The sequence below is a fragment of the Boleophthalmus pectinirostris genome, unplaced genomic scaffold (genome assembly GCF_026225935.1).
Source record: "Boleophthalmus pectinirostris isolate CB_2022bp ecotype Guang Dong unplaced genomic scaffold, ASM2622593v1 HiC_scaffold_20, whole genome shotgun sequence".
Lineage (NCBI taxonomy): Eukaryota > Metazoa > Chordata > Actinopteri > Gobiiformes > Gobiidae > Boleophthalmus > Boleophthalmus pectinirostris.
The window spans coordinates 32,251,817-32,271,629 of record NW_026571153.1 but is presented as its reverse complement, the minus strand read 5'-3'; the positions used below and the strand labels follow the sequence as shown (position 1 = coordinate 32,271,629).

Below are 19,813 nucleotides of genomic sequence, written 5' to 3'. Positions count from 1 at the left end.
TGCACCACTGTTCTGAGCCCATGCAGCACGTTCCAACAGAATGTCCCCCATGTTGGTACTGGACACTTAAGGTTTCTAACATAAAAACCAGTGCAATTAGAGGTCCAGCAAAAGTCATGTCTCATTATCTTTTCCACATAGTTTAGCATTTATATAAACAAACACTGTATATCTTTTGTACATTAGTGTTGTTTTTAAAGTTAAAGTTCCCTCTCATGTAAAATAACTCTTTTCACATTGTATCTTCTGCCCATAAACAAGCACAATTTGGGTTTTGGAACATCCATTACACCATTATGTTATGAAATCTTACTGATTTCTTGGAGACAGTCACAGACCAGGAACTATGAAAGGCCGACTATTGCTCCTCCCCTCGCCCGTCCTGAGAAAGCACAGGCTCCGCCCTCCAAATGTGACATAGGCGAGTGAGCCGCCCTTCCTCCGCCCATCTCAGGGAGGGAGGGGGAGACAGGCGTGCACCCTGATAGCGGTAGAAATAAACTTTTATTCATCACGGAGATACAGCGCGTTCAGCCGCATGTGTTGGACCCGGAATTGGAAGAGGACTTTGAGGAGCACGAAGCTCAAGCACCACGTCCACATCAGCTGAACATTACTGATTGGTAAAGTATTAATCGCACTAGTAGATAAACTTATTATATCGTGTTCACTGCAGTGTAGAACAATGAGTTTTATGCTGTCGCTTTTCTTTAGGTGTTTATGTGGGAATTGNAGTGAGCAACAACACAGAAAATCTAAAGTGTGTAGCCTGCTCCAACAGTGCTTCAAACAGGAAGTCTAAGAGCGGCTCCTCTCTCTCTCTGGAGCGGCTCCTCTCTCTCTCTGGAGCGGCTCCTCTCTCTCTCTGGAGCGGCTCCTCTCTCTCTCTCTCTCTCTCTCTCTGGAGCGGCTCCTCTCTCTCTCTGGAGCGGCTCCTCTCTCTCTCTGGAGCGGCTCCTCACACACACACTCACACACACATATACACACACACACACACACACACACACACACACACACACACACACACACACACACACACACACACACACACACACACACACACAGCACACACACACACACACACACACACACACACACACACACACACACACACACACACACACACACACACACACACACACACACACACACACACACACACACACACACACACACACACACACACACACACACACACACACACACACACACACACACACACACACACACACACACACACACACACACACACACACACACACACACACACACACACACACACACACACACACACACACACACACACACACACGCACACGGTCAGGAGAGGAGGAGAGGTTGGACTTTTAGTGTAAGAATAAATCATTTTAATATTAATAAATCACATATGTGTATGAGAGAACATTTTCCTCCTATTACTGTGCCTGTTTGAAAAATAAATAAATGTTTGTTTGTTTTTTTCAGCCTGAGATATGAGAGAGGCGTGACAAGTGGCACCTGAGAAAGGAAGGAAATGATATATGTGTGACTTTGTGCAGCTGAAAAGTGTTCGCAGTCAGTCAGAACCCAAAAGTGTCAAGGACATCAGTTGAACATGAACATGTGTTCACTATTGATGCTGTTTGTTGGTGAGTACTTGGCTTTTGGACTCTTTATAATGCACCAGAATACATCAGAATGTTATCAGAATGTTCAAATATAAATGTGTCCTTCTTATATGTTCCATTGCAATCGTGCATATTCATGTAGAATGTTCAGAATGATCTAAACAATGTCACTTACATAATATTCAGAAAAGGAACAAATTCAAGAATGAAAAATACAGAAACACACTTGGACATATTTATGCATTTATGAAGTTTATGTTTCGTTTTTATTGCTATGAATATTTGCATTGTAGATTTTCTCTCCAAAACTATGAATGAAAACATATGGAATGAAGTAAACAAAAAATAAATGTAAAATATATATATTAAAATATATATATATTGAGTGATTTACCTTTTTCTTCTTTGATTCATAATTCACACATCTTGCATTGTATATTTGATGTCTATATAAAATGTAGAAAGATGGTGTGTCCAAACTTTTAACTGCCAGTGTAATTCTAATGTGTCTGTTGAGTTTGCATCATGTTCCATTGTCCATCTCATTGTCTCTATTCCAGTATTTTTATGTATTTCTGTACAAAATGACTTTTCATTCTTGTGTTCAACAGTGTTGTGCCATGGAAGACTATTATTCAGCAAAACAGAGACTAAAGTGATTGAAGCAACAGAAGGACACAATTTTACAGCCCAATGTTTACTTTATTTCAATGGAAACAAAAAAATCTTCTGTCAAAATGACTGTAAAGGGAAAGAAGACACTTTGGTTGAGACTGCAAACAACCGACTGCAGAATGGAAGATACGGCATTGAAGTTATCAAAGGATCTCACACGCAATTACTACAATTAAATGTGATCATCACAAACGTGAGAAGATCTGATGCTGGGTCATACACATGTGGTCTGGAACATGGAGAGATTTCAACATTTATATTAAAAGTCATCAGTGGTAAGTTATTTCCACATTTGACATCACCAGACGATTGTTCATTTTAAACTCTGCACTTTGGACACGACCAGTAGAAACTGGACACACCGTCTCCTTCATTGTCTTTTTCTTCATGTTTATCACTTTCTACATTATAGATTCATACAGAAGACTTCAAATGTATGATGCAAAATGTATGGAATTATCAAACAAAGAAACAAAAGTGAAATAACTCAACTAAATATTTGTATATTTTATATTCAAATTCCTCAAAGTAACCACCCTTTGCTTTGTTGACAGAGCTGCAAACTCTTGGCCTTTTCCCAGTAACAGAGAAATAAAGTTACTTGAAATGTTTTTTACTTCACAGGTGAACCAGGGTCAGGGTCAAGGAACACCAATTGTCAAAAGCTGTGATAAAAGCAAAGGGTGTCTGTTTTCAAAACAAGTTTCGATTTAGTTAGAGTTTATTTTTGTTCCTACAATCTATAAATGTTCATTCATAGTTTTGATGCCTTCAGTGATGGAAATAAAGCAGAAACATGAATGAGAAGTGTCCAGACTTTTGCCTGGTAGTGTCCGTTTTTAAGTGGACGGTCCAAAATCCTTTTTTATTTATTAATTTATCTTCACAACAAGACCACATTAAGACCTTTGTCTTAACGTTTTTCTGCTATGTTTCACAAAACTGTATAAAACTTATCTCCATGGAGACCAGCAGATAACTCCACCAAACCAAGTAGTTTTTGGCATTAATGAAAAGTAGATTAAGTTTAATGCCATACCATGAAACATTCCTGGCAAAACAATCAAGTATGTGACCCTGCACCAGAAAAGTTAAATAGTAAACCTTTTTTTTTTTTTTTTTTTAAAGCACTTTCACTTTCAGAACTTTTCAAAGTCAATATTGCCCTTCATAATTTGTTTAAATAGATGCAGAATCTTACATGTGTCACATTTTGTGTGAGGAAAACACAGAAGTCCAGAGCAGAGGGTGAGTATGGGGTATAAAGGAAAATGGAAATGGAGCTATGGTGTTTTGAATGCAGGAGAATGCAGATATTTGTGGAGAGTTTTTCCCTTTTAGCCCACAGCCCTCTTGGCTACATGGTAATGAGTCAAAGATTGCAGACACACTCACTCTGGCCGAGCTTTTAAATGTCACAGCCGTCACAGATTGGTTCAGATGCCATCACCATATATGTACCTGTACCATCCTACTCCAGCAGCCAAATACTGCTGACCTGTTCACACTCACTCACAAGGAAAATCATGAATCAAATCTGTCTTTTTGTCCCTGTTATTGTATAGATCGATTATTGCATCAGCCAGTAATGTGATATAGATATTCTTGAATCTTTAATCCTTTAATCTTTCTTTGCAGTGGAAACCCCAACACCAGGTTTGACCCTCGGAGCTGCTCCCACCACATCCCTCCATAATGTGACACCAGCACAGACGACACAAAGGACACAAGAAGCATCTGAAGTGACGAGCTCACAGCAACCTCAGGAGGAGCACAACTCATCCACACTGTCTGGTAGCTTCTGAAAAATGATGTTCAGAATTACATCTGCATGATTTGAGTTTCACTGACACTTCTGAACACGTCTCTTTCAGTTGTGCTGCAGTATGTTGCTGTGAGTGTAACCACCATTCTGATTATTGTATCAGGGAGTATTTTTGATTTGGTGCTGGAAAAAGAAAACCAATAGACCAACAGGTGAGCCACACTCCAGTGGAAACAATGCACTTTTTTTTTTTTTATCCGTCTGGTTCATTTAATACTTTTTTACAGAAGATCCAACTGCTGCTGATGACTGTGAAATTCCAGAGGTGAGGGAATACAAATAAAATAGAAATGAAATACTCCTTGAAGGAACTGTATGTATTCTGCGCTAACACAGTTTTTAAAAAGTACTTAACAATCCCAACTGAACCTGGTGCCGTTGTCTTAACCTGCAGACAGGACACATACAAGAATTAGTGATTCTTTTAGTCAGACAGGAGTTTGTTTACCGTCTTTACATGTTTCAGTTACTTCCTGTAGCAGCAGAGGCTGCACTAGCACTGATTCATGATTGGCTGTAGGTCCTAGAGGTGAGATCGGGCCTAAAAAATCCAGCCCGACCCGACCCGGCCCGCGGGTATTAAGACCCGACCCGGCCCGAGCCCGACCAATTAACTTGATTTGCAGGCCCGAGCCCGAAGCAAACCCGAAATGTCATATTTTATTTGTGAGGACTCGGGAGGAGGAGCAGTGCTCAGCGTCGAGGTGCCAGTCTTTTTGCTCTCGTATGAAAGCAAAGCGCCACATTGACGACATTCAGCGAAGCCAACGCAAGTTTCTGTAGCATTTTCAACAATCAATTTGAAGCTTTTCCACACCTCACTCTTACCGGTGCGTGTTTGTCTTTTCAGTTCTCCTGCCTTTAGTTTAACTTCTTGCTCCTCCATATTGGGGATACCAGGTCAAAATAGATGCAGACTTGCGGAGGGGAAGATGATTAAATGAAGAGGGGGCGTTCACGTGCGCAGAGCTCTGGCTCTGCGGATCCTGTTTAGTAGTTAAATAGCAATTACATTACATTACTTCTCTGTTTTATCCATATTATTTATTTTATAACAAGTATTCCTTAGTTTAGTATCCACACATCGTTTTAGCATACATTTTATAAACATATATTTATTTGAAGCCCGAGCCCGACCCGACCCGAAGTAATGATTGACATTTTAGACCCGACCCGACCCGAAATTCGGGTCGGGTCGGGCTTGGGCTCGGTCTTAAGATCTTACCTCTAGTAGGTCCTGGGTTTACGTAGGATTCAGATCAGAGAAAGTCCTGTTCTGAATTCATCAAATAGCTTGGAATAGTGCGCTGAGTGAGGAAGGCGTTAGGAAAAGGAGCCTGCATGCTTCCTTTCACAGCTCCTTTAGCAAAGGAAACTCCACAGCTTCAGGAGCATAAGGAGCTATGAGATCCCACATATGTCATTTCAGTGAAAGTTTCTGAACACAGCCGATTTTGGCATAAAGAGCTTGTAATGCTTTAAAAGTCTCATTTTTTCAGACATTTTACAATTAAATACAACATATCTGGATAAACCCAAGTTTATATAAAAATGAGTTTATATAAAAGTGGTGGCTCCTAACACCGTGTGAGCTCTGTTATCCTCTGTTGTGGTTTTTTCTTTTTTTTTTTTTTTTTAGGTGCCTCAGGGGGGTGCCAGTCAATTCACCCACATTGCCTAGTATGAAAGTGGTGTGTGTGTGTGTGTGCGTGCGTGTGTGTGTGTGTGTGCGTGTGTGCGCGTGTGTGTGCGCGTGTGTGTGCGTGTGTGTGTGTGCGTGTGTGTGTGTGCGTGTGTGTGTGTGTGTGTGTGCGTGTGTGTGTGTGTGTGCGTGTGTGTGTGTGTGTGTGTGTGTGTGTGTGTGCGTGTGTGTGTGTGCGTGTGTGTGTGTGTGTGGTGTCGTGCGTGTGTGTGTGTGAGGATGGTGGTGGTTGTAGGGTCAATGGTGCAGCCCCAGGGCAGCTGTGACAATAGTAGTTTACCACCACCGAGTGTGGAATGAATGAATAATGCTCTGTAAAGCGTCTTAGAGTGTCCACAAAAGCACTATATAAAATTGATGCATCATTATTATTCTTTTCTGTTATTTTATTTTTTTTGTTTATATATTTACTGTTTTTATCTACTTATTTTTATTAGTACTTCTTTTACCTATTCTTTTATGTGTTGTTTCTATTAGTTCCTTTTGCCTGGAACATAATTCTGCTGACTTCTTAAAGTTGAATGTTTTACATTGCACTTTGGAAGCCTTCTTGTTTATTAAATGTGCTATACAAATAAAGTTGAATTGGACTGAATTGGAAAATAAAAGCATTAGGGCCATCATAGTTCTACACGCTTGATTTGTAGACTGCATGAGGGAAGACCTGTGCACATGTTATGTTTCATGGTGGGGATCTTGGGGGTGTGGGACAGAAGGATGAAGAGCAGCATGTCTTGTGATTGGATGGAATTTGTCTTGTATGTGATTGGATGGAATAAGTTTTGTATATGACTTTTGTCCATAGTCATTCATTGTTGTTACAGGAGCCCCTCAAAAAAGAGATGATGCATCTCAAGGGGCAATTCTTAATAACATTTGATTATTTAGTCTATTCTGTTGTGTTTATGGCTTTATTATATCAGGATGTCACAGATCGTACAGTCGGTGGTGTTTATTACAGAGCTCATGTAACAGCGTCTCTCTTGTGCAAACACTGAATTCACAAGTTTCTTAAGTTATTCATTTCCATAATGTTAGACAGGGGGTCAAAGGAGTCTGTTGTCCCAGGCCCCAGAGTTTTGAACCCTAAATTGGACCCAGAATTGCTAAAAAATAAAATAAAATTGGCAGACAGATTTATTAAGCTGGCAGAGAATACACAAGACATTTCCACAGATATTGTGCCTTAGAAAACCATTGAGTTTGAAGTTTGAAGTTTGGCTATGTGCTAATGTGATACTTCCGACTGCTGTGAAAAAGGTCTATGGGACACTGGAGTTTTCAACCGTGGAAGTCAGCAGACTTGTCTCTTTCATTTCAACATGTTTGATTAATATTGTGATTTAAAATGTTCAAATTATAACATAATGTCCCAGAGGTGTCAGAGATTAAAACTATGGAACAAGGACAAAAACTTCTTTCAGTTTTAATAACTAACATTTTACTAGACAAGATTGTAGCTTGTTCACAATGTGTTAAACCAAAAATGAATGTTTTACAGATGAGCAGACTGTATGAGGAGATCCCAGCTCAGATCACACCAGGTCCTGTGGAAAACTGTACTTCTTTTTCTTCCTCCCACCAGAAAACCACACAGACGGTCTATATCTTGGCCTCCAGTGCACAAGAACAGGGTAAGAAACTGAAGTGTTACCCACAACACTAAAGTGTATTTCACAGATCAGACTACTTACTGTATTTTTTCAGACTATAAATTGCTCTGGAATGTAAGTCACACCAGCTAAAAAATGCGTAATGAAGAAGAAGAAAAAAAAAAAACATATAAGTTGCACTTTTTTGGGGAAATTTATTTAATGAAATCAGAGACCAGGAACCGATATTTCATCTTGAAAGCCAAGTTGTAGTAATAACAACAGAACAGAGAACAACAGACTGTTAACGTCACATATGAACAGTTCTTCACATAAACTATAACATAAACAACAGAACAGAACAAGTTTACCAAACTCTCCATCTCACTCCAAATCACTAAATCCATTTAATTCTTCATCCTCGGTGTCACTTCTGAACAACTCTGTGACCTCTGGAGGTAAACAGAGCGTCGCTTCCTCTTCTGTGTCGCTGTCGTCAGACTCAGCATCAGTTCCAGTTAGAATTATTCGGGTCTTTCTGAATCCCGACAGGATGGTTTCAGTGTCACTGAAGTTCAGACATTGTCCATCCATCCAGTGACTTGAGGAAAGTTTCATGTTACATCCTCCCGGTGTCACAAGTTTCTTACTGACTCCAAACTTTCTTTCTGCTGCTCAATTGCCATTTTTGGCTGCAGATTTTGCTACTTGCAGTTTGTAATCTGCAAAATATGATTTTCTTTTTGGGGGCATTTGTGTTCAGTTTTCTCAGTCGTCTTTTTGTTTAAATGTTAAATTGTTCAGTGGTGCAGAAGTAATGGTGTGATCGACTGACATGATACAGACAGAACAGAGGCTCTTTCTGCAGGAGACATGTGCAGTAGAGTGAAGTGACAGTGGTACAGGAGGAACAGGAGCAGCAGATACTCACACACAAGACTAGAACCTCTTGCAACTGTCAGTATGAAAATATTCATTTATAAGTCGCACCGGAGTATAAATTGCAGGACCACCCAAACCATGAAAAGAGTGAGCTTACTGTACAGTCCGAAAAATATGGTATTTATTTCATAGCTGTTACCTCGCAACCATAATGTTAAAAAACAGGTATTATGCAAAATCTTTTTTTTTTTTTTTTTACCTTGTTAAAATGTTCCTTCATCAAAAACATGCCTGAAGCATTTTTATGTCATCTATGCATGTTTCAGTAATGTAGAGATCTCTCCCAGGCCCTATTCGAACCTTTCTTACAGTTCACTGTAAGTCTACATCTCCATAAACATACAAAAACATGATCACGGTGAGATTTGTCTGGGGGATGACGAGGGACACTTTTGGCTCTTCCTCTCTTCAAACTGCCCTGACACAGATTTTTGCTGCCCCTCCCTGACCAGTCGTCCTGTTAAACTGACCTGAGACAAAGGCACACAGACACAAAGGCCACAGAGATGCGCAGTGGAAATGTTGCTACAGCAAAATTTTTGTTTCCGTCAGAATTAGTAAAGTATCTCTCTCTCTTTACACGTGATGTGTAGTTAATAGACACATCAAGAATCTCAGACTTCCGGTCATTGCGCAATGCATACTGGGAAGGATCCAAAAAAGTGAGCATCAAACCTCCATGTTTGTTTTCCCAGTGGGATGTGTCTATTGACAAAGTCAGTCTTTTCTAGTCTTTTGAACCATATCACTTTTGTTTCTGGTTCTGATATCGTCATATTTTAGTTTTGGGATTCGGACATTGTAATTGTGTGGTTGTTGGATCCTAACAGTGGAAAACGGCTCGAAAAATGCGTTTGCGAACTCCAAAAATGCAAAAGGGAAATCAGATGTGTGTGACTGCAAACCTCTGTTCAAACTGTTTCCCTTCCCAACAGAATTGAAAAATAGTGAAAGGTGAAGGCCATGGGCAGGATTGATCCACAGGAAAGACGAAAAAATAAACCTTTGACTGCCTGAATCATCCCGAGTTTACAGAGAACATTTTGTATGTGGAGCGCCATCAAAGCAGGATCCTGTTTGTTACACAAGACAAACAGGACAAGCGAGTACTTTCTTGTTCTTGTGGTTTTACAGCAACATCACGTCTTGGTCTCTTTGCAGTGGAAGGTGTTTCTTGGTGAACAGTTGGTGCCTTTCGCTTTGGCGTTGACTTTTTAAATACGTAACCAAGTTGAGTGAGGGATCGGGATCCCACTTTGATGGTGCTCCACATACAAACTCAGGATGATTTAGGAAGTCAAAGTTTCCTTTTTCGTCTTTCCTGTGGATCAGTCCTGCCCATCACCTTCACCTTTCACTATTTTTCAGTTCCATTGGGAAGGAAAATTGTTTGAACAGAGGTTTGCAGTCACACACATCTGATTCCCTTTTGCATTTATGAAGTTCGCAAACAAATTTCTCAAGCCATTTTCCGTTGTTAGGATCCAACAACCACACAATTACGATGTCCCAATCCCAAAATTAAAATATGACAATATCAGAACCAGAAACAAAAGTGATATGGTTCAAAAGACTAGAAAAGACTGACTTTGTCAATAGACACATCCCACTGGGAAAACAAACATGGCGGTTTCATGCTTACTATTTCGGAGAATCCTTCCCAGTATGAAGTTGTGCAATGACAGGAAGGCTGAGATTCTTGATGCGCCTATAGGCTTCCCCACAGAAGTAAAATAGACCCCCCTCATTAACAGGAACCAAAACATGTCTAAATTTCAATGAAAACCCGTCATATACATTTTAAAATAGCCTACATTTAGTCTAAAATGTCATGCTCTGTCAATTATTATTATTTTTTTTTTTTACCCCAGATCAACCAACTGTATGAGGAGATCCCTGGTTCTGTGGAAGTCACTCCTGCTCCTTCCTGCTATAAGGAAAACGACATCTACAACCTGGTCTCATTGCCCGCTCAACAGCCACAGGCAAAGTAACATTCAAGAAATTATAAAAAGACTGACAAAAACAAGAATGGCATCATGGGCAAAACATGCTGACATGTTTGGCCGATAAACTGATAAAAACTACTCTATATGTGCTTCTGTCCTTGTCTTTTTATTTCATACTAGTGTTTGTCAGTATCGATTCATTTTACTTTACACTTGGTACATTTTACCTTCCTGTGAATGTACCCACTGAACATTCCAATGATATTCAGCTCTATGTGGAATTTCATCACCAACCGAACCACCAGAGAGGTACTTTTTGGGCACCGTGGGTTGAATCTCTCTTCTTTCTTGTATACTCTTTAAAGGGCCCATGTTATGCAAAATCAACTTTTCAGAGCTTTCTACCTTCTAAGAGTGATGTGTGTGGGCCTTGTATATGTCACCGAAGTGCGCTGTCGCCGTAGCAACGTGATGTTCTAATGCCGCCCTGGATCTCCATGGTGATAGAACTCTGCTTTATGACATCATCAGAGAAGCACGACGCTGCTTTAAAGTAAACTTTGAGTGACACAGTGAAATAAACACTAAAGTGACAGAACACTTTTACTACTGGTACTTCAAAGCAGCGCTTTGCTTTATGACATCCCTAATAACCCCCACCCCAACCCTAACCCAAAAACCCTAAACCCTAAACCCTGAAGTTGTAACAAGTTGTACATTTCAATAAAATTACATGTTACAGCTGTATGTTTTGTGCAAATGTTCAAGTCCATACAATAAACAAACACACAAATTATTTTGGCCTGTTTTTTTTTTATTTATTTTTTTTATATTCATAAAAAAAAAATTGAGTAAAATTAGCACATTCAGCTTCTGAAGCGCTGATGACTGTAACAATAAACAGTGCTATTTGCTGGATAAAATGTAGAATTTCCTGTGACAATATTTAAACACTAGCCTGAACATGTGGACACTGCAATCACTCAGTTAACTTGTCTGTCTTTTCACATTTGTTTTACTGACTGTTGAACACAACACATCCTATTAAGATACAACATTAACTCATTAACACCCATAGAACAGCTCATTAACATTGAATTAATGACATCCAAATCCAGGGGAATTCTTTATCCCAAAATCCATGTTTGTTTTAAAGGTACTGTAGCAGTCCAGTAGAGGAAGCTTTAAAGTATTGGCACATGTGTTTGCCATTGGGAATGTTGAACTTGCGAGAAACTCAAGGCGTGGCTTTGGATCCATTCCAGCTGGAGGCACGCGTGGCACCCCTGTGGCAAACATGAAGAGCTCCTCCAAGGACACCAAGGTGTTATTTTCTAAAAATGGACAGATATGAAAATAATCAGCTGAATGTAAACAGTCTCACTCTCTGTCTGTCTCACTGCCTGTCTCTCTCACTCTCTGTCTGTCTGTCTGTCTGTCTCTCTCACTTTCTGTCTGTCTGTCTGTCTCTCTCACTCTCTGTCTGTCTGTCTCTGTCTGTCTGTCTCTGTCTGTCTGTCTGTCTGTCTCTCTCACTCTCTGTCTGTCTCTCTCACCCTCTGTCTGTCTGTCTGTCTCTCTCACTTTCTGTCCATATACCAAACTCTCCATCTCACTCCAAATCACTAAATCCATTCAATTCTTCATCCTCGGTGTCACTTCTGAACAACTCTGTGACCTCTGGAGGTAAACAGAGCACCGCTTCCTCTTCTGTGTCGCTGTCGTCAGACTCAGCATCAGTTCCAGTTAGAATTATTCGGGTCTTTCTGAATCTCCGACAGGATGGTTTCAGTGTCACTGAAGTCCAGACTTTGTCCATCCATCCAGTGACTTCAGGAAAGTTTCATGTTACATCCTCCCGGTGTCACAAGTTTCTTACTGACTCCAAACCTTCTTTCTGCTGCTCCATTGCCGTTTTCGGCTGCAGATTTTGCTACTTGCAGCTTGTAATCTGCAAAATATGATTTTCTTTTTGGGGGCATTTGTGTTCAGTCTTCTCAGTCGTCTTTATAAGTTTGTTTAAATGTTAAATTGTTCAGTGGTGCAGAAGTAATAGTGCGATTGACTGATATGATACAGACAGAACAGAGGCTCTTTCTGCAGGAGACATGTGCAGTAGAGTGAAGTGACAGTAGTACAGGAGGAACAGGACCAGCAGATACTCACAGCTTTCTACCTTCTAAGAGTGATGTGTGGGCCTTGTATATGTCGCCGAAGTGTTTTTTAGATTGATTCGGTGTCTTTTTTTTTTTAACAAATTGCAGTGTATTTCTGTCACCCTCCCATGTGACAACGAAGTAAAGCTGCTACAACAATGACGCAGCAGCTACACCTATGATGCATTTGACATAGCAGAAAGCACTTCACATAGATGTGTAAGTTTACCGCTAGTAAACCGCTGAAGATAACTACAAGCAAAATGCAGCGTTTATTTTTTAAGATTATCTGACATATAATTTCAACCTGCATGTCATCTCCCTTGTTCTACCTGTTTTAGTTTGACAAACATTACGTAGTCCTACGATATTATATTGATACTAACAACAGACTTAGGGCATCATTTTATTCTAGTGAGTTGTCTTCAATGCTTCTGCATCATAGCAAAATGGAGATTACACCTCACACCTCAGTCATTCAATCAAGTTTATCTACTAACATTTATTAGTACTTTACCAATCAGTAATGTTCAGCTGATGCTGACGCGGTGCTTGTGCTTCATGCACCTCAAAGTCCTCGTCCGATTCCGGGTCCAACACATAAAGGCCAATTTACGGTCCAGCGTCAAATTGTCTGCAGAGAGTCTGTGTCGACGCGTACCCCCTAGCACTAGAGCCTCTGCGTTGACTGACGTGCACCTCCGAAATTTTCTAACTACGAGTCGAAACGACACAGACAGCAGGTGAAGCGACACAGACAATAAAGGCTTTGATTGGTCGTCGCTGCTCCCACACTACATACATTTCCTGTACTCCACTTTCTTTCAATATACATTGAGATAATGTGTTTAATGCAGCTTTGCGCATATGTGTTTACGTTTACGTTATTTCATTTCATTTGCAACATACAACATGCACACAGACATTAGACAGGACAAATACAGTACAGTGCATACACCGCCACAGCAGACAAGGTGTAAAGTATGTGTGTGCATGTGTGTGGAAGATTGTGTATGTATGAGTAAGAGTGTGAGGTTTCAGCATCAGTAAACTATGACTAAATGTGTGTATTTAAGTAGAGATTCTTAATGGTGTATTGGAGGGATAAGCTCAATGTTGAGAATAACGACAACTGTGGAAATAATAACAGTACAAGTGAGAAGAGGAAGAGGTGGGGGAACCCAGTTATGATTGTTTATACATTTTCCAGATTGGTGTTTAAGGCACAACGGATGACACTTGAGACTGATCCTTTAGCCCAGGCATCCACGATCCATTGTGTATTATGAATATGAATGTGGGTTGTTTATTTAAGGTTGTTTTTTTTATTTACCACGAGGAGGAGTCAATCATACATTGAGTAATAATGTGTTTAATTTAATGCAGCTTTTGGCACATTTGTTTACGATTTACAGAAACTTAAAACCACATGGCTCATTTGCATAAACTATAAACTTTGAAAAAAACAGCTCTCTTCTTGCACTGATGTGGTTCAGCTTCTGTCAGTAGAATATGATTGTTCTTTCTGTGACAGAGGATGTTCTGCTGATGGTGAGTCTGTTCTGTGCTTCTATCACATTGGAGATGGTTCATGTGAAACTTTTCAGAGATTAGAATTATTATTATGTGCCAGGTCATACACATAGGCCGTATATATGAATGGACATATATTCTCAGTAGCACTTCATTGATGTCATAAATGCCAATGCAGACATATACCGTATTTTCCAGACTATAAATCGCTCCGGAGTATAAGTCGCACCAGTCCAAAAATGTGCAATGAAGAAGAAAAAAACATATAAGTCACACCGGACAATAAGTGGCACTTTTTAAGAAAATGTATTTTGTAAAATCAGAGACGAGGAACCAACATTTCATCTTGAAAGGCAAGTTATACTATAACTTATAGTAATAATAACAGAATAGAGAACAACAGGCTGAACAGGCGTTAATATGTTAACGTATAATATTAACAGTTATTCAGATGATTAAAGCATAAACATCATAACATAAGTTTACCAAAACTCATGATCTCACTCCAAATCACTAAATCCATTGAATTCTTCATCCTCGGTGTCACTTCTGCGTGAACTCTGGAGATAAACCATAGATCCATAATGTAAACACAGAGCCACTTCCTCTTCTGTGTAGCTGTTGTCAGATTCAGCATCAGTTCCAGTTAGAATTATTCCACCCGCCCGGTTGCCGTGAAACTGTGTGTCCATCTTCGCTTTCTGTCAGTTAATCACAAGTTTCTCGCTCACTCCAAACTTTCTTTCTGCTGCTCGATTACCGTTTTCGGCTGAATATTTCACTATTTGCAGCGACACAGCGGCTTTTTCTACAGGAGGCATGCACAGTAGAGTGCAAAGTCGCAGTGGTACAGGAAAAAATTTTAATACATAAGTCGCACCGGAGTATAAGTCGCAGGACCACCCAAACCATGAAAAAAGTACGACTTATAGTTCGAAAAATACGGTATTTTGCCATTACACCACGAGGCTCCTGACTACTATAAGGCTCCAACAATACATCAAGTGGTGCAGCTTCTTAGCTTACCAAAGTTGTACTAAAACATTTTGACCGATTTTTAAGAGCTGTGTACCACATAAAATCGGTTCAAGGTCAGTCAGCACAACAAGAATTAATACAAAAGGCGCACTGTGGTTTTTTGAAAAAATTTAAGGATTTTAAGTGTGCGTTACAGTCCAAAAAAATATGGTAAGTATTATGTACTATGAAACTTTGTGGGCAACTATGACCAGGAAATAGTCTTATTACATGATTTTCCCTCCCTTCCTTCTCGAACCCAGCAGCAGAAGACTGAAACTCTACATCAGTTCAGCTTTCTTTTTCAGCACCTCTGTCGCAAACCTTAGTCTTTACCATCGCCTCTTATTTGACCGTACATCCCTGCAAAAGGCCCTACAAATACATTTCAAAACTGCACCCTTCCTTCTCCCTCTACTGAAAACCAGAAGCTCTTGAGGTGCACAGAAGAGTAATATAGCACCTACAGAAAGGAAGGAGATGACATCGAAGTCACAATTTCCTGCTCAAGAGTCTTTGCAGAGACTATCACTATCAGCAACAGTAGTTCCTGTGTCAAGAACATCACATCAGCATGAAAGTCTGTTCCTCTTTGATTATATTTGTCGGTGAGTATTTGGAAGTTGCATCTTGTGTACTACTTGTTTTTACATTTGCAGACCTTTGAAAACACAATGTCATGAGAAAGTTCCACATTCTTGAATAGCGGCAACTGGAAGACAATCTAGATATGAACCTAAAAGAAATCCTCATTTTGTCTTCAGTGTAAGTGTGTCATATTCTCCTGTTAGATAGACACATCAACTAAAATACATTTGTTATATTTTCTAACCTGACTATAGTGTTACTTACATGTACTTGAGTAGTTATCATTTGTCCAAACCATTGTGACTTTTCACTTTTTATGGTATTGTGAGCTAAAGTGGCAGTATTGCTGTTAAATGTTAAAAAGGAGTTGACAAAAAAACAAGAATTTACATTTCTTATCTGCTCCTTTCCCATCATCATTCTTCATATCAATGTAAAAAAAAAAAAATATATATATATATATCACTCACATCATTTTCAAAAAAAAGAACAAATGAATGAAAAATCATTGAACTTGTCCAATGAAATTCCCTGTTGTTTCCAGTTGCCTCTGTTACAGTATTTGAATGTATTTATTTATAGAGGTCAGAATTGAACATAAACTTTTTTTATGTTATTGGCAGTGTTGGGGAGTAACAGATTACATGTACCGGCATTACGTAATCAGAGTACAAATTATGAGTAACTGAATTCAGTTACAGTTACTGTTTCAGTGAGTGGTAATTGGATTACAGTTACTTTGTTGAAATAAATGGATTACACAGCGGTATGTTCCTGTTTTCACATTTTGGGCTATATCCCTTTTTTTTTTTTTTCTTCTCAGTAATTCCACTCATTGCCGGACACTAAATCAGGTCTAAAACCAGGTCTCAACCAGGACTAAAACCAAGTCTAAACCAGGACTAAACCAGGTCTAAAACCAGGTCTAAACTAGATCTAAAACTAGGTCTAAACTAGATCTAAACCAGGTCTAAAACCAGGTCTAAACGAGGACTAAACCAGGACTAAACCAGGCCTAAACCAGGGCTAAACTAGGACTAAAACCTGGTCTAAACTAGATCTAAATCAGGTCTAAAACCAGGTCTAAAACAGGATTGAACAGGACTAAACCATGCTGCATGGACGTGTCTCCTCCTCTTCTATCAATAATATTTTTATTTGGTTAAGTAAAGTCTGGACTTTTTATTTTCTTTTAGCAGATAAAACATCTTATGTGAAGATTTCCTGGTCTTTGCTTCTCTACAACAAATCAAGTAATCCAAAGTATTCAGATTATGTTACTCACTTTAAGTAATTTAATGGATTACGTTACAAACTACAGAGGCCAGTTACATTGCCCGGATTGGCGTCACCGGGGCCTCACCCTGGAGCCAGGCCTGGGGTGGGTGCTCGTCAGCGAGCGCCTGGTGGCCGGGCCTTCCCCCACGGGGCCCGGCCGGGCTCAGCCCGAAGGAGCGACGTGGGGCCGTCCTTACGTGGGCCCACCACCCGCAGGAGGATCCATATGGGGCCGGTGCAGAGAGATCTGGGCAGCAGTCGAAGGCGGGGGCCTCAACGACCGGATCTCCGGGCATGGAGACTAGCTCTGGGGACATGGAATGTCACCTCGCTGGGGGGGAAGGAGCCTGAGCTTGTGTGGGAGGTTGAGCGTTACCGACTAGATATAGTCGGCCTCACCTCCACGCACAGTTTGGGCTCTGGAACCCAACTCCTTGAGAGGGGCTGGACTCTCCATTTCTCTGGCGTTGGCCGCGGGGAGCGGCGGCGGGCTGGTGTGGGCCTGCTCATTGCCCCACAGCTCAGGCCACTGTGTGTTGGAGTTCACCCCGGTGAACGAGAGGGTCGCGTCCCTGCGCCTTCGGGTCGGGGACAGGTCTCTCACTGTGGTGTCGGCCTACGGGCCGAACAGCAGTGCTGAGTACCCGGCCTTCTTGGAGTCCTTGGGAGGGGTACTAGACAGTGCACTGACCGGGGACTCCGTTGTTCTCCTGGGGGACTTCAACGCCCACGTGGGCAACGACAGTGACACTTGGAGAGGGGTGATTGGGAGGAACGGCCTCCCTGATCTGAACCCGAGCGGTGTTTTGTTATTGGACTTCTGTGCTAGACACGGTTTGTCCATAACGAACACCATGTTCGAGCACAAGGGTGTCCATAAGTGCACGTGGCACCAGGACACCCTAGGCCGGAGGTCGATGATCGACTTTGTAGTCGTGTCATCTGATCTCCGGCCGCGTGTCTTGGACACTCGGGTGAAGAGAGGGGCTGAGCTGTCAACTGATCACCACCTGGTTGTGAGTTGGGTTCGCTGGCGGAGGAGGAAGCCGGAAAGACCTGGCAGGCCCAAGTGTATAGTGAGGGTCTGTTGGGAACGTCTGGCAGAGCCCTCTGTCAGAGGGACTTTCAACTCACACCTCCGGGAGGACTTCTCCCGGATTCCGGGGGAGGCTGGAGACATGGAGTCCGAGGGGGCTTCATTCTCGGCCTCTATTGTCAATGCAGCTGCTCGGAGCTGTGGGCGTAAGGTCTGTGGTGCCTGTCGCAGCGGCAATCCCCGAACCCGGTGGTGGACACCGGAAGTAAGGGATGCCGTCAAGCTGAAGAAGGAGTCCTATCGGGCCTTGCTGGCTCGGGGGACTCCTGAAGCAGCTGACGGGTACCGGCGGGCCAAGCGTGCTGCAGCCCGTGTGGTCGCGGAGGCAAAAACTCGGAGCTGGGAGGAGTTCGGGGAGGCCATGGAGAAGGACTATCGGACGGCCTCAAAGAGATTCTGGCAAACCGTCCGGCGCCTCAGGAGGGGGAAGCAGTTCTTCACCAACACTGTTTACAGTGCGGGGGAGAGCTGCTGACCTCGACTGAGGACGTTGTCCGGTGGTGGAAGGAATACTTTCAGGATCTCCTCAATCCCACCGTCACGTCCTTCCGAGGAGGAAGGCCGAGTCTGGGGACTCGGAGGTGGACTCATCCATCACCCTGGCTGAAGTCACTGAGGTGGTTGGACAGCTCCTTGGTGGCAAGGCTCCAGGGTTGGATGAGATCCGTCCTGAGTACCTTAAGTCTCTGGATGTTGTGGGGCTGTCTTGGCTGACACGCCTCTTCAACATCGCGTGGCGGTCGGGGACAGTACCTCTGGACTGGCAAACCGGGGTGGTGGTCCCTCTGTATAAGAAGGGGGACCGGAGGGTGTGTTCCAACTATAGGGGGATCACACTCCTCAGCCTTTCCCGGTAAGGTCTATGCCAGGGTACTGAAGAGGAGAATCCAGCCGATAGTCGAACCTCGGATCCAGGAAGAGCAGTGTGGTTTTCGTCCTGGCCATGGAACACTGGACCAGCTCTACACTCTCCATGCTCGAGGGTTCATGGGAGTTTGCCCAACCTACCGTGTCCCTCGTGGTGTCCTGTGGGGGGTGCTCTGGGAGTATGGGGTCCGGGGCCCTTTGCTAAGGGCTGTCCGGTCCCTGTATGACCGGAGCAGGAGCTGTGTTCACATTGCCGGCAGTAAGTCAGACCTGTTCCCGGTGCATGTTGGACTCCTCCAGGGCTGCCCTTTGTCACCGGTTCTGTTCATTGTGTTTATGGACAGAATTTCTAGGTGCAGTCAGGGGCCGGAGGGGGTCCGGTTTGGGGAACACAGGATCTCATCTCTGCTGTTTTCGGATGATGTTGTCCTGTTGGCTTCATCGAACCAGGACCTGCAATGTGCACTGGGGCGGTTTGCAGCCGAGTGTGAAGCGGCTGGGATGAAGATCAGCTCTTCTAAGTCTGAGGCCATGGTTCTCGACCGGAAAAAGGTGGCTTGCCCTCTCCAGGTGGGTGGGGAGTCTTTGCCTCAAGTGGAGGAGTTCAAGTATCTCGGGGTCTTGTTCACGAGTGAGGGAAGGACGGAACGTGAGATTGACAGGTGAATCGGTGCAGCTTCGGCAGTGATGCGGTCGCTGTATCGGACCGTTGTGGTGAAGAGGAGCTGAGTCGAAAGGCGAAGCTCTCGATTTACCGGACAGTCTTCGTTCCTACTCTCACCTATGGTCATGAGCTCTGGGTAGTGACTGAAAGGACGAGATCGCGGATACAAGCGCTTGAAATGGGTTTCCTCCGCAGGGTGGCTGGGTGCTCCCTTAGAGATAGGGTGAGGAGCTCAGTCACACGGGAGGAGCTCGGAGTAGAGCCGCTGCTCCTCCACGTCGAGAGGAGCCAGTTGAGGTGGCTCGGGCATCTGTTTCGG

At 42.5% G+C, this 19,813-nt stretch overlaps 1 long non-coding RNA gene across 3 annotated transcripts; it reads left to right on the top strand.

Moving 5' to 3' along the window:
• Positions 1–1,304: 1,304 nt before the first annotated feature.
• LOC129409843 (uncharacterized) lies at positions 1,305–8,483 on the top strand. Of its 3 annotated transcripts, XR_008632611.1 has the most exons (8): positions 1,305–1,631; positions 2,222–2,560; positions 2,698–2,813; positions 2,883–2,968; positions 3,924–4,079; positions 4,160–4,262; positions 4,338–4,375; positions 7,314–8,483. It is a non-coding gene; the product is annotated as an uncharacterized LOC129409843 (long non-coding RNA). The 3 variants fall into 3 exon arrangements; XR_008632610.1 differs by having other exon boundaries at positions 2,698–2,968; XR_008632609.1 differs by lacking the exons at positions 2,698–2,813; positions 2,883–2,968 and having other exon boundaries at positions 1,309–1,631; positions 7,314–8,479.
• Positions 8,484–19,813: the final 11,330 nt, after the last annotated feature.